Source organism: Eptesicus fuscus, chromosome 15 (genome assembly GCF_027574615.1).
Source record: "Eptesicus fuscus isolate TK198812 chromosome 15, DD_ASM_mEF_20220401, whole genome shotgun sequence".
Taxonomy (NCBI): Eukaryota; Metazoa; Chordata; class Mammalia; order Chiroptera; family Vespertilionidae; genus Eptesicus; species Eptesicus fuscus.
The window spans coordinates 21,184,100-21,200,430 of NC_072487.1; the positions used below are offsets into that span (position 1 = coordinate 21,184,100).

General features: G+C 41.2%; 1 protein-coding gene across 1 annotated transcript in view; it reads left to right on the forward strand.

The window, feature by feature from the left end:
• Positions 1-16,331, forward strand: part of BNC2 (basonuclin 2) — a 421,518-nt gene that overhangs the window by 378,606 nt on the left and 26,581 nt on the right. The gene's annotated exons all lie outside the window — the stretch shown is intronic.

The window sequence follows — 16,331 nt, forward strand, 5'->3', positions numbered from 1 at the left end:
AATTCGCATGTAAAGCATTCAGAAAATGCATCCTATTATAAGAATGTTATCTCTGCATGTTTAAACATAGCACCTGTAACCAAGAGACTCTGAAGCTGACCCAAGTGTAGTTATCCTAGTAATGTAAAGACTATGGATATAATTTTTTTAAATTTTTTAATCTTTGTCTTTAAGTCTGTTGTCACTTATTATTGCTGGTTTATATGCAGTCTCAGTAGATCACATTGTACAGTCAGATTTCTAGATGCAAGGTCAAGGTTTCGGTTACTCCTTGGATTTATGCTAAACCTGTACCTATTTATATGAGCAGTCGTATACCCAGTGCCTGCCCTGAGCCTAGAATTAGCCGAGGCCTGTTGTATTTGTACTTCATTTAACTCAACCCTAATACTAACTAATAATCTTTTTGTAAATAAATTAGTGGGGGGTGGGAGGGTTTTAATCCTAACCAGAGGATAGTTTTTCCATGGCTTTTGTCAGAGACAGTGGAAGGGAGTCGGGGAAAGAGAGAAACATCAGTGTGAACATCAGAGAGAAACATGGATTGGTTCCTCCTGTATGTGCCCTGACCAGGAATCACCAGACCCAAAACCTTTTGGTCTATGGGGCCACACCTCAACCAACTGAGCCACTCAGCCAGGGCCTAACTTAAAATAACCCTAAAAGGTATAGGTATCAAGTATTGCTAGTCTTGTTCATATCTGGGAAACTAAGGCTCAGAGTGGCCACACAGCTAGTAATAAAAGACTTGGTGTTGGAGCACAGGTCCATGATTTCATACTCCATGCTATATTCTCTTTACTTTTGCTTGAATTTGATTTTATTTGATTTTCTACTCCGTTCTTTCTCCCCTTACCTCCTCAAAGGGGGCATTTTAGAACTGTAAGCTTGTCCTTTTTACCTCCATAGTCAATTACCTTTACTGCCCTCTTACTGAATTTCCCTTCGTTGTGTGCCATGCATTGCTCTTGTTTGTTGCTGCCTTTTATTCTGTGATATAACTTGGATTTGGCCTCTTGATACAAGTTATATAAACTTCAATAAAATATTTATTAGATTATTAAAAATTTTGCCAGAAATCCATATTAAAATGTTCTTCAAGACTAAAAATTATTTATCTGGTGATATTCTGCTAAATATAATGGAAATATTTTTACCCCATTTCCTTTCATTTTCTTTCTCAGCCCCTGCAGAAAGGGATAATGGAGCTGGCAGCTGTGGCCATAGGAAGTCTGTGCAATCTGTGGTGTGTGTGTGTGTGTGTATATATATATATGTATATATATGAAAAATATATGTATTTGCCACAGTTTTTTCTTTTTATTTGATGATAGGTGCAGAAGCTCCAACTTTCCACTTGTCTTACGTGTGATTAATTGGGATGTCTTTGTTCTCTCCAATATAAGATCTAAAAACCAGCCGCTGTCTTCGCTGAATGTCAGTGCAGCTGCTGTTTGCTTGCTGTTTTCTTTGTTGCTATGTGTGTGGATGCCTCGGGCCCAGGTCCTGAGTCCCCCTTCTCCTGCTGTGTATTGCCTGTGTTTCTGTGGAGCATGGTAATGTTCTTGGATCAGGGACTTTTACATATAGGTGTGTTCTTCCTTATTGGCTGGGAGTGATCAAAGACCACCATGCTTCATTTTGCCCCGAGCCTCAAATCCCACCCCTCATCTTGAGTGAAATCCATTGCAGAGAGCCCTAAAGCCACTGAAAACAAAGCCAACACCTGTGGCCTGAGAGCATTGCTTACAGAGGCCTGGAAACCCCCAGAATGTTGTTTATGAAGTATGTCCTCAGTGGGGACTCACAGGAGGTGCTGTGTCTCTGGTTCCTTTCCTAGCTGCATGTGAGCATCAGACCTTTTTTTTGGGGGGGGAGAGAGAGAGAGAAAGAGAGAGAGGAGAGAGAGAGAGAGAGAAAGAAAAGAAGGTCATGTTATACAACACGATCTCACATGTCTGGACAAATGCTAATTTACGACACTGAATTCTGACTAATATCCTGAGGGAAGGAGGAAGTACATGTATATGGGTGTATTTTTACTTCCATTGAACTCTCTAATTGTTTTTTTTGTGTGTGTGTGTGGTGTTTTTTTTTTTTTAATATACTTAAAGAAGGATTTCTGTCTTGATCAGTGGTGTTATTCAGGAGACACTGTAGGGTCTCTGCACTCACCTCGCCTTTGTGAAGTGGAAAGAATGTGTTTTCTTTTGCCATATCCCTACTCAGCAGGGTTGCTCTTACTAAAACCAGGAAACTGAAAAGAAAATCAGTGCGTGTGTTTGCCCATTGCTCTCCCCTCACTCTGGATGTGACCTGTAATGCAGTTCCTAGCCTTCATGTGTGCACTGAAAAATGGAGTAAGTGAGGCAATGCATATGAACCCTCTCCCCTTAGTGCTTGGCACATAGTAAGTGCTCAGCGAACAGTAGTTGCTCATTTTTTTAGCCAAATCCACATTGCACCTCTCTCTTTAATGCCGATTTTTGATAGCCCTTTAGTTTTACCTGAAGGTCAATATCTACCTTACCGAAGAGCTTTAGGCAGTGTCGACTTAAAAGCACAATTTTATTTTGCGTACTTTGATATATAGTTGGTAAATTGGGTTGAAAACAAAATGCTACATTGATCTCCATTTCATAAATTACTTTATGTTTCTAGCAGATTGCCATACATAAGTTGAGTGTCATATTAGTAGGCTAAAAACTGACAAAATAGTTTCTAACAACATTGAAAACTTTCCTCCCTTTTTAAATATAAAATCAAAATGAGATTTGTAAACATCCTCATATTGATTAGTGTTATCGGAACTAAATGTTGAAAGGGACCACAAAAGCTGCTTTTTCAGCCTCTACTGGGCCAGAGGCTTCTTTTGGTGAACCATTAGAAATACTATTATTTCCTCTAATAAATAACGTATCAAATACTCATTTGAATGGGTGCTCTCTAAGGAAAATGAAGCCAGTGCAGTCCCCTATGAGCCTTAATCTCATCTATTGTTATTGTACACTACGATGGCAGGGGTTTGTTTTTCATTTCTCCCTTAGATACAGACTGAGTTTTCAATAGTGTTTTTTGAACTCAACCTAACTTGATACTGTAAATGGCACTGTATTATATATCCTTTTGCTCAAAGACTAACATCTCCCTGTCTCCTACATGTCCACCCATTCCTGGGTCAGTGACAAGAGCTGAGCTTGTGGCCATCTAGAACCACAGTGATTCAGTTTGTTTTTGTGTTGGGTGGCAGTGGGGTGCAGTTCCAAAACAGTGGTGCATCTGAAACAGTGACGGGCAGGTGCGCAGAGAAGTGATAACGTAGCAGCCTGAGACTGCTGTCCTTAGCAGGTTGGCCATTGGCTGTCATCTAGGAGCTTGGATTGGGGGGCTAGGGGGTGGGGCCTGTTTCCACCAATCCCCAAGTGAGTGGCTCACTGTTCTAGATGGTCTGTGTTGAGTGTTTGCTTCCCTTCTGAGAGTCTGGAATTTTGGATTTGGGTCCATGCTAGGCAGTGGGTACCCATGTAACCAAACCCCAATAAAAACCATGGGCTGAGTTACTAATAAGATTCCCTTGTAGATAGCACTTGTCCTATGTTGTCATTTCGATGCTGGAGAAATTAAATGCATCTTCTGTGGTTCCTTGGGGAGAGGACTCTTGGAAGGATGCTCTTAGTTTCTTATGGACTTTGCCTCATGCTCCTTTTTTCCCTTTGCTGATTTTACTTTGTGTCCTTCAGTGTAATAAATCTTAGCTGTGAGTCTGATTATATGCTGAGTCCAGTGAGTCTCACTGATCCTGGATCTGATCTTAACCTTTTGCACTCGGATGTCGAGTGTGACTCAACACGGTTAGCATTAGAATAAAGGAATCGAGAAAAAAGCAAGCGAGTGCAAAGGGTTAAGGACCCCCCCCCTCCCCCGACCACCACCACCAACACAGTTGTACAACCTAATTTAATTAAGTACAACCTAATTTAGTAGTACAACCTGATTCTGTACAGGAGAAAAGGCAGAAAGTCTGAAGGTGTGCCTGAATATTTGCCTTATGGATACCCCCATTCTCTAACAATTTCTTCCTAAGTTCTGCTTTATTTTGGTGATGAGTTTAGTAAATATGTTTATACTGTAATTTGGTGGGCACTTGTGGCACATTCAGATATCAATGTGAATCCACTTCTTGTTTTCTGCTCTCATTGGAACTGAGGTGTAAAGGAGAGAGAGACTTGATACAATGTGTTTTTTCTGTCTCACACACACATACACATATACACATATGCACACGTTTTCCCATTGCCTACTATTCCAATAATCAGAAATCAGTATTAGTTAGAATTCTCCTCATTGATGGAATACAGTGACAATTGACTCTCATTTAGGAACACTTTATGAGTTAGCAAAAGGATATAAAAATTACCTTAGAGTTAACCCTTTGCACTTGCTTGCTTTTTTCTTGATTCCTTTATTCTACTTGGGATTTAATTTTTTAAATACCCCAGATTTTACAAAGCGCGGCAGTAGAATAAAAAACTGGAGTTTCTTTTCATACAAACTTATTTATTTGGATTTTTTTATATTTCAAGTTATTGATACATCCAAAGAGTATAAAAAGAGCTGCTACCAATGCTAACCGTGTCGAGTCACACTCAACATCCAAGTGCAAAAGGTTAATTTAGGGAGGGTGTTACTACCTTTTTTATACCACTTCTTGGATGTTTATGTAAGGTATGCCTTTTCTTACTATACCAACAGAGAATTGCCAGAGTATATATACTAGCTCTCATCATGTGAAAGGACTCTGTACTTACGTCTTCCATGGGAAAATAAAAAGAAACAGAAGTTTTGCAAAGCAATGGGGGAGAAAGTACTAGACAGAAACTGGATTTGGTAGTGGCCACTACTGGTCATCACGATTCACCTGCGCTGTTGGCATGATAGTGCTCTCATCTGTCTGCAGGAGTTACCTATACTTTACCTTTTGGGTCTGGTAGAATAGCCATCACACGTTACTTCTGAGACAATTGAACATAGAGCAAATAGAGCATGTAAATTTATAGACATTGTCTATTTTAGACTTTTTGGAAATACATATCTACGTAGAATGAAGACAGGTGAGATGAAAAAAAAAAAGTGCCACCTGCCTTGATAGGTAATTCCATAAACATTGAAAAGTGTTGTTCATATTCTCTCCATTAATGAAAATTTGAGTTTTTAAAATTAAGATGACTTAATTCCTTGTTGGTTGCTTTAATATTATCTTTTCTTCCTCAAATAAATATGATAAGTAAGGAAAAAAATCTTCAACCAATAGTTGATTTTCTTAAAAGGTGGCTAAAAAAAGTACATGGTGGTTCACTAATTAGAAAAGTTAGTACATTTCTAAGATAAGCAAGTCATTCATTTTATATTCTACTAGAGGCCCGGTGCACAAATTTGTGCACCATTGGGTCCCTCAGCCTGGCCTGCAGGATTGGGCCAAAACCAGCTCTCTAGCATCCCCCGAGGGGTCCTGGATTGCACGAGGGTGCAGGCCAGGCTGACGGACCCCACCAGTGCACAGTCAGAGCCAGGAGGGATGCGGGAGGTTGGCCAGCCAGGGAGGGGCCGCAGGAGGGCTCCAGGGCATGTCCAGTCCATCTAACTCAGTCCCGATTGGCCGGACCCCAGCAGCAAGCTAACCTACCAGTCGGAGCATCTGCCCCCTGGTTTTCATAGCAAGCGATTGAGCAGCCTTAGCATATCATTAGCATATTACGCTTTGATTAGTTGAATGGACGACTGGACACTTAGCATATTAGGCTTTTATTATATAGGATGGAACCATTACAGCCACTTTAGAAGTAACATGATAATAGGTATGCAAAGTAAACTAAGTGAAAGCCTGTTATAGTTTATAGCTTAGATGACTGAAAGGCCATCTTTAATATTTCTTTTTCAATACATTTCATATTCATTTATCAGCATTTATTTTCTATGATTTTTTTCTTCCCATCCTGTGTATTTTATTTTTGGTACACATCCTGAGCTTCTATTAAGAATTAAATTGATATATTCAAAATGGACCACTCAGTTCTCATATACCTATGAGACTTTCATATACTTAGGTATTCAGTTTCTCATTGCCATTTTAGTTTCATCAAATCTTATAGAAAAGAGATTTATTAACTAACTTGGCCATTTTTTTATTGTTTCAATTAAATTATTTTAAATATTCTAATATTTAGTTTTAACACTGAGTAATTTATTGTTGGCCACAAGTGCAAATTACTTCTAGTCTGTTGAATTTTAAAGGTATATTTATATCCTACATTTGCAATTATGTGATTCCTTTCTAATATTTAGTTCCTCGTCTCCCTTAGCTTGCTTTCCTGACAGCCACTTTTTCTCTTTTGTCATTTATTTTGCATTTTAGAAAATTTAATTAGTTGCCACTACACCTGTAAACAATCCTATATAATAAAAGTCTAATATGAAAATTGTCCCCTCGACTGGGAGTTCAACCAGGAGTTCAACCAGGAGTTTGACTGGGGGGTGGGGCCTGCTGGCCAACCTCCTGTGGCCCCTCCCCTGGCAGGCCCCACCCCTGGTTGGCCCCACCCCTGTTAGCCCCCCTTACCCCAGCCATGCATGAATTCGTGCACCGGGCCTCTAGTTCTGTAATAAAATGATCTTGGAAGCATAGGCCCAACCAAAGTTTTAAAATATTTTGAGAAAAAGAAATGAGTTTTTACTTGCATAAGGAAATATTTATATTTTTATTCCTTAAATACATAATATAAAACTTCTGGATATCTACATTTTCAAATTTGACTGCCTAACCAGACATTGGACAACTTATGTTTAAATTCACACTGGCTGCTTTTAGAAATCTAGTGAGCATTTGTTTGAAGAACCTAGTTGGTTTTACATATGACACGTGGTCAGAGTCAACAGAAATGAACTAGGTATAAAAACAGCATAATTTGTTAAAAATATGTGTGAGTCACCATTTTAGTTGCTATGGGGGCATAAAGATAAGTGTTTGGGAGCCTCCAAACTCAAGGGTCTGGTCATATTGTAAGGAGTTATCTCAGATTGCATGTGACCTAGATAGAGTGGAATATGTTTTTTAAAATCACACAAAAATAGATGGGCATTCTGAATAAATCACAGGATTTATGATCGAGGTCATATGTGAGACATGGGCATTGGGCAATAGTAGGCCTCCAGAAACTTCATGACAACATGCCAAGTGGAAGGGACAATGTAAGCAAAAATATGCTGGTGAGAAAGTATTGTGTGTTCACTGAGTTGAGTTGTCCGGCTCAGCTACAATCTCAAAATGTGTATAAAAGTGATGAGACTTAAAAGCAAGACAGGGGCAGTGCTTGAATGCCAACATGAAGAATTTATGCTTAAACCATTTAGCAAAGGGGAGCGATTAAAGTTCAGTGTGGAGGGAGGAGTTGTGATAAGAGGTGTACTTCAGGAAGAGCAACTTGGCTTCAGAATGTAGTGAAGATATGAGTGGGTACAAGTGTAAATGGGAAGAAGGAGGAATGATTGAAACAACCCAGTTAGGAAGTAATGTGGGTTATCAATAAGCTTGTGAGAACAGATGTAAGGAGACAGGTATGAGACTGGACAAGTGAGTTAACCAAGGGATAGTTCAAAGAAAACATCCTTTCAGGCCTGAATTTCAACAAGAATAATGGAAAAAGAGAAGGTAGGAGAGGACATTGATGGAGGCTAGAGTTGGGGTGGGCAGGCAGGAATGTCTATGTGTAAGGCATCCTATCTAATAAAAGAGTAATATGCAAATTAAGCATCACTCCACTACATCCACATGCCCATCAGCCAATCAGGAGCGAGTATGCAAATTAACCCGACCAAGATGGCAGCAGCCACTAAGTGAGCAGGAGGCTTGGGTTTCCCTGGCAATGGAGGAAGCCAAGCTTTCCGCACACCCTGGCAGGCCCAGGCCTCCACTCAAGGCTACAAAGTTTCAATTGTATAAGATAAATAAATCCCAACAAAAATGGCTGCAGTAACGGAGCAAGCAGGAGGCTTGGCTCCGCTCAAGGCTACAAAGTTTCAATTATAGAAGATAAATAAATCCCAGATACCAGGGCCTCTGCTTGGGTTGCCAGGGGGCATGGCCAGCCTGCAAACCACCACAGGCCCCTTGCCCAGGCTATCCCATGCCCCAAAGGAACCCCCACCCTGATCTGGGACACCCTTTAAGGCAAACCAGCTGGCCCCCACCCGTGCACCAGGCCTCTATTCTATCTAATAAAAGAATAATATGCAAATTGACCACCACTTCAACACACAAGATGGCTGCCCCCATGTGGACACAAGATCACCACCACAAGATGGCCAGCAGGTGAAGGCAATTGGGAGGGACCAGGCCTGCAAGGGAGAGCAGTTGTGGGCGATCAGGCCAACAGGGGAGGGCAGTTGGGAGGGACCAGGCCTGCAAGGGAGGGCAGTTGGGGGCAATCAAACCTGCAGGGGAGGGCAGTTGGGGGTGACCAGGCTGGCAGAGGAGGGATGTTGGGGGTGACCGGGCCTGCAGGGAAGGGCAGTTGGGAGGGACCCAGGCCTGCAGCGGAGAGCAATTGGGGGGGGACCAGGCCTGCAGGGGAGGGCAGTTAGGGGTGACCAGGCCTGCAGGGGAGGGCAGTTAGGAGTGACCAGGCCTACAGGGGAGGGAAGTTAGGGGCAAACAGGCTGGCAGGGGAGCAGTTATGCATCAATCAGGCTGGCAGGGGAGTGGTTAGGGGGTGATCAGGCTGGCAGGCAGAAGCGGTTAGGGGCAGTTAGGAAGGCAGGCAGGTGAGCAGTTGGGAGCCAGCAGTCCTGGATTGTGAGAGGGATGTCCGACTGCCCATTTAGGCCCGATCCTATAGGATCGGGCCTAAATGGACAGTCGGACATCCCTCAAGGGGACCCAGATTGGAGAGGGTGCAGGCTGGGCTGAGGGACACACACCCCCGTGCACGAATTTCATGCACCAGGCCTCTAGTTTCAATATAATTTTAGACTCACACTGCTGGTGTGAATAGTCCTGGCTTCAAAAATTACTAGCTTTATGACCTTAGGCAAGTTACTCAAAGTTTATGCGCCTCAATTTCCTCACCTGTAAAGTGAGTTTGATAATAGTGCCTCAAAACTGATTTGAGTGTAGATGAATGAAATATATATATATAAATATGTGTGTGTATATATGTGTGTGTGTATGTGTGTGTGTATATATGTGTGTGTATATATATATATATATCTCCTAGAGTCCTTCTTGGCTCCTTGTAAAGGGCTCAGTGAAGTGTAAGCATTATTATTTTTCTTTAATCCTCAGAGCTCTAGCATGTAGCTATTTTTATCCCACTTTATATATGAGAAAACCAAGGCCCAGAAACTATATATTTTAAAGCAGTCCTTTAGCCTGCAAACAGCATTACAGTAAAAATTAGGCCTCCATGCCTTTGTGTGTTTCAGATTTTGTTTTTTTTTTGTTTTGTTTTGTTTTGTTTTGTTTTCAGAATTCAGATAACAGTTCTTTTTTGAGCAACTAGGTAGTTATTTGGTTGACAGGCAGAATCCCTAAAGAACCCGTGAATTGAAGTTTTCCTCATAAATGAGATGGAGTATATGCAAACAGAAATGAGAAATAGTGGGATTGTGGGAAGAGCAGATGAGGATTCAGGAATTGATAAATATAAAGTTATTTGCAGAAGATAAAATGAATGAAGAAAGTATGCATACAAACATATTTGTAACTGTAGTGATTTACTATTTCTGTGTCTAATATTAAACAGGCTAATTTACTTATTCACTCATAGGTATATACAGAACTCCAGCCATGTGAGAGACACTGTTGCATTTTGCTTTCTAGTTCTTTGTATACTAGGATTTAACTTTAATCCAGAGAATTTTCACATAAATGTAACGTCATTGCTAAAAGCATTTTCCAAGCACAATAGATAATTTTCTGGTATTTCTGGGGGGTTGTGGGGGAGAACAGTGAGGACTAAATATATATATATTTATATATTTATTATTATTTATTTTTTCCCCTCAAACTGTGGTTCTCAACTTTTTCTCACCCCCAGCATACTAGTAATGAGTGAGTGGTCTTTGGGAATGACCTCGCATTTCTGTTGGACACCTTCTTGATGTTCAGGAGGGCAGTTCAGTTTAGGAAAGATGCCTCTGGTAGGATTAGTGTGGGGTTGAAGAGAGTCCCTGTTGGTTGTAATCTTCTCAAATCCAGGGGTGGCAGTGTTATGGAGTGCATGTTCTCTTTCCTGAATTCAACTTCATTATGCCGGGAGGGAAGGATGGCATTGTGGGAAAAGCACTCGACTGTGTCAGGGGAGCTAGATGGCTTCTTCCAAGTCAGCCGCACACATTAGCTTCCTGATCTTGGGCAAGATACTTACTTGTTAATTTTCTCATCTGTAAAATAAAAAGGTGGCAGTAGATGGCCTGAAAATTGCCTCCCAATTCCTACATTCATCATATTAATGAATTCATTCAGTATTGGTTCATCTTGGCAGTGGGGATATAAAGTACAAAAATCCTGACATAAGGAGACATACATGACGGAAGTATAAGCAAGTGGTTGAAGGGATGGGTCATTGCTGCTGGGAGTGGGGACAAGGAAGGAAATTGGTAGGAGAGGGACCCTTTCACAGAGAGGTTCATTTAAGTTGGGCTCAGCAGATGAGAATGATTGTGTTGGAAAGGCAGGGGGAGTTCAGAAGCAGGTAAGAGCTTGCTGTACTCGGGATCTTTTATGGCAAGTAGCCTTTGTAGCTAGAGCTTTAGAGATTTGGGTGGGAGATGATGTTGGAAAGGTAGTTTGGGCTTATATTGAGGGACTTCAAATGCCAGGTAAGGGACTTTATCATTTACTAGAGGCCCAGTGCACAGATGCGTGCACCAGTCCCACAGCCTGGCCTGAGGGGATCAGGCCAAAACTGGCTCTCCGACATCCCCTGAGGGGTCCCAGATTGCAAGAGGGTGCAGGCCAGGCCAACGGACCCCACCAGTGCACGATGGGGGCCTGGGAGGGGCCACGCGTGGGAGGGCTCCAGGGCATGTCTGGCCCGTCTTGCTCAGTCCCGATTGGCCGGTCCCCAGCAGCAAGCTAACCTACCAGTTGAAGCGTCTTCCCCCTGGTGGCCAGTGTGCATCATAGCAACTGGTCAAATGGTCAAATGAAAGGTCAGACACTTAGCATATTAGGCTTTTATTATATAGGATTCTGTGCACACTAGGGAGCCACTGAAGGTTTGTTAGGGGTGGGGGATATGCCCAGTCATAATGTTTGGAAATTTGATGAAAGTGTATAAAGAGTGTGAATAGGGAGATCCTGCTGTTTGTTTTACTGGCCCTCTTCATCTGTTAACTGATACCCATGTACCATCTGGCATTTATATTGGTACTTCCAGGACTGTCGTTCTTTCTGCAACCAGCACTGACTTCACAAACAAGAAAATATTGTTTGTACTCATTGTTTTGAGGTGACACCAAGAATTTATCTTCCCTAAATGTTCATTGTCTTCCCCACTCCCAACCTAGCCAAGTGGCTATCCCATTAGCAGGGTTACTTAAGGAAAAAGGCAATGGAGTCCAATGTTAAAAGAAAAAGAAAGTTAATGATTTATAAATTCACTGCCCTCGGTTCTGTGTCCATAGATAGCCTCAATAGCTTTTTTAAAAGTCAGGGAAGACTTATTGTAATAGTTCAAAATAAAGATAAATTTAAAAAATAATGATAATGGAAAGGTCAGGAAATATTTTAACCCCTTAGTGGTTGTCACAGCGATGTCAGTCTTAACTAGTCTTAACTGCGGCCCAACACACAGAAGAGAGCCTTGTCTGGGGCTTTCATTTTTGCCTGCAGCCCCTGCTGGGCTAAAGCTGCACTGGCTGAGTGCAGGGCAGATACTAAAATCACTACAGGCTTTGGGGATGGGAGGGAGCCCTAGGGGTTGTGCGGAGCATCCACGAGGCCCCTGGGTAGGCCTGTCAACTCCGGCTTTCATGTTTTCCTTTCTCTTCACTGCAGCTTTTTCTTCCAGCCTGTTCGGCGAGTGCATCAAGAGGTACTGTATGTGGGTGCATGCATGCTTCCGCCAAACAGCTTTATCATCCGTGCTCTTAGCCCTCCCTTACAAACTCGTGGCTGTCGTAAAGCGGTTTGATGTACGCTTTCTACATGTCCGACTAATGGAGAGTTGAAAGCCATCCTTCAGCCTGGTGTGGCCCCTTTACTTACGCTTGCCAGTTATTAGCCACCTCAGTGTCATATAAATGGAGGCATTTTGAATGTTTCACATTTCAAAATGTTTTTTAAGATACTGGCTCAATGGCAGTCATCTTAGGAAGCCAGGTGTTTCTGCCTGTTCTCATGCAAACATTTATTTACCTGGTAATCTGCAGAATCATAAATTTCTGGTTAAAGACAAATTCTTTCAGATTATTTGCAGTTGACTGAATCTGTCATTTTTTTTAAAAGATACACATATTGTCCTGTTTTCCTTATAAATTGTATCAGAGCAGATGTAGTCACCCCGATGTCGCAATGAACTAAACAAATTTCATTGATATAAACATTGTTAAACAACTTCAAATGCAATTTTGGAAAAACAGTGTTTCTGAACCTGTTTAATAATGTTTAAAAATGCATCAATGAAATTGGCTTAAACTGTGGCCTTTATTACATTATCTGTTCTCAATTACGTAGATTCTGCGTTTTATGTCTAGACTGGTTATAAGTAACACACACACACACACACACACACACACACACACACACACACACAAAGACCACAGCTGAAGAGTGTGGCATATGCCTAATCCATTGCATTTGATTTAGACTTGATAAATCTTGGAAAAGATGCTGTATCAGCTATTAAAATAATAGGAAATGCATTCAGGAGGTTGAGCTGGCATTACTAGTTCAGTTTTCAGCCTTTTTACCTTTTACCTCCATTGCTCTTCACCTTCCACTCTCCCTCCCCCCGCCTCCACCCAGTACCATTGTTGTGACTCCAAATTCTAAGCTATCAGCCTTGAAATGGAACATAAACCTTAAATATGTTTTTATTCATTGTGATCTGCTAAAATCACAATTCAAGCTCTGTGTCGAGGCATTTTTAAAATTTCTGGAGCAGTATTTAAGTGATGACATGCAGTAATTTGTTCATTCTTCTGTCAGCTGTAATTTACAAGGCAATGGCAGATAAACATAGCAACACAAGATTCATTCAGGGTGACACAATGGCAGATACAGAGAGCAGAGCCCTGCCTCTGAGATAAAGTGGACTGAGTGACTTACGCAGTAATTAGGGGATAATTGTCATTAACCTCACAAACAGTAGTTTACCCATATTGTTTAAAAGGCTCCAGGATGCATAATGACAAGGTAATCTGTCAAAGCGCTAGGGGGAAATATTAATAAGATTTGTGCAGGCCTGGATAGAAAATATGCAGAAAGCGGCCACATTAAGCTAATTGGTGGATGAATATACACTTGTAAAAGTGCTTCTAATGGCACGTTTGCTGCTCTCCAAATGATTCCCGTTAATGTGGAGAAGTGGGCTGCTTAGAAAGTCAGGACTGCTGGGACAAGAGGGTATTAGGCATATAGACACGGTTATTACCTTGTGCTCTGTAATGCATGCTTCCCCCTCCTACCCTCCTTTATGTTGAATTTCTGAGTTTTTTTGTTATAGTCACATATATCGATTGTCTACTTTGATTAGTCTGTGTTTATCTATATTTGTTCAGTCAGCCACCAACCCTACATCATCTCTACTTTGTGGACAAATACAATGTATAATATCCACATTGATAGCTGCTTACAAATACTATACAGAAATACAAACTGTTAATGCACACATGGATTTATAATTGTCCGTGTGTGTGCGTGCGTGCGTGTGTGTGTGTGTGTGCGTGCGTGCGCGTGTGTGTGTGTGTGTGTGTGCGCGCACGCGCGTGCAGGCGCCTTTGCTAGGAACACATTTAATCTGAGCAATCAAAGGAAAGTATATCCATCAACAGCCTTGTGTATGTGTTACAAGTAATAATGTGTTGTTCCCTGATGAATGCTAAAGCAGGAAATTAATCTTTGTGTGGTACGGCCGTTCTTATACCCGGAGAAGAACAAAGTTAAATTTCCCAATACATCTTTCTGTTCAATCACATACTCAGTCCTCAGTGTGTTTTATGGAATACCCGATCCTTGCTGTTTTATGGGATACTGCTTAGTGGGTGTTCAGTCCCTTCCTACCCCTGCTCCCTCATATCCTAATGAATATGTTAAAGTTCCTTAGGGTTGTTCAATCAGCTTCAGTTGTGAAGTAATTGGCAGTGTAATACGCGAAGCAGAATCTTCCATTCAAACTTTGGAAGCTCTGGTAACATGCCAGAATGGAGAATCTCGGCTGCACCGATAAAAACTTCCAACAGTTGGAAGTTGTGGCCCTGAATTTGTTCCACGGTTTCAGCCCTTACTTGATGTGTAAAATAACTTCCATTAGGGAAAAAAAAATTGCACTCATTTTTGCTGTTTATCAGACTTTATAGAGGGTCTCTGGCATTTATGTTTAGAAATGTAAAGCTTCAGCAGAGACCCCCAGATATACACAGGCTATCTTCAAACTCGGCGGCAGAACTTTGGTTATGGACAGAGAGGTAAACTAGAAAATGTAGACCTCAAAGCAAACATGTCAGAAAGGGCTCTGGTGAGCTCTGTGTTTATTGCAAAGCAAGCAGATTTATAAGTGTCCTAGGACTCGGGCTTATCTTTATGTCTGAGGGTAGAAGAAAACAAGACCACTTGCAGGGACCATCCTTCTCTCTCCTCCCGTTTCTGGTGTTTTCTCTGAGGATTTCAAACTGCTCCTTTGCTGTCCTGAACCATCAAATGATTTACCCTCTGACATCTCGGCCGTGATCATCTCCAAGTGAATAACGGGTGTCTGTTTAAAGGGTTTAATTGGGAAGAAGGTCTTATATACAAATACTGCTATTTGGGGCGGGGAGGGGGGGGACTCAAAGACCGCTGGAGCATTACAGACATTTATTTATATAGATAGTTTATGGAGGTAGAACATTTATTTTGGAATAGTTGAGCCTCAAGTTGCAGAATAGTCACACACTCCACTGGTGTGATTCCAGGGGGTTCCAAGGCCTCTTGGGGACTTCCTTGAGCACTTTCCCTAGTTAGCAAGCAACAGTATTTACTGAGCTGGTTGCTGAATTGGCCGGGAGTAAAAATTAATCCAGAAGAATTAGGACATCTAATCCTGTCACTGATAAGCAGCCCCAGACAGACATGTCAAGGGAAGCATCCAGAATATACTATAATACAGCAACTTCCCAATAAAGGCCTAATTTCTGTCATAAATACATATATTCTGAAGAAAGTTGGTTATGCAAGATGGTTAAAAGGAAAAATATTAGTCTAGGGTTTAAATTTTTTAATTGAAATTATTAGTGCAGCCAGAGTCTAGACTTAGATAGTCAAACAATGGGATTTTAGTCCGCTTAATGGAATTTTGGTTTAGTAAGGCTTAGAAAGTGTAGCAAGGTTCTTTTCTTCACCCATGAGAAAGCCAAAGCTGGTGTCAGTGACTTAGCGATCACACAGATGATGGTTAATTAACAAAACCAGAACTAGAAATATGGTGTCACTCACTCATGTTCTTTATTTTCCCTTAAGGGGAATATGTGTACGTTATATTAAGCATAATCAAAATTTGGAACTTTAATATGCAAATTCTATGTTAGCCTATAGGTACCGAGTTAGACATTTTATGCTTAAGTTAAGGACTACCGGTAATTTTATATTAAAGGTTAGTATGCTAGGAATAGCCACTGGATTTAAGATTTTCTATTTGGAAAGTTAAATGATTCCTAAGGTACTGTCATTAAATATTAAAATGTATCAGACCTTTAAAACTTTCTCAGGTTTGATTTAGGATGGAGCTAGGTAATTTGAAAAATACATTTGAATCTTTGAAGTGAAATCTAGACATTGAAGAAAGTAATTTACTCCTCAGAAATTCCTTTTTATGTGGCAAAGCAAGGCACCTGCTTTATTTATTTGCAAACAAATGCCCATAGAGGAAATGTGTATGGCTGGTTTTAAGCTAGACAAGCTAAAATTCCTGGGAACAGAGAAGAAATCCTGACAGGCCTTTAATAGAGCTTAGCTGGAGCTTCTGTGATTAAATATGCTGTAACCCCAGAGTGATCTATCACAATCACAGTTTTTAAAGTAAAAACGCTGTACCGACAGTTACTGAGGAAAAAAGGGGTAGTCCCCCAAATTATAT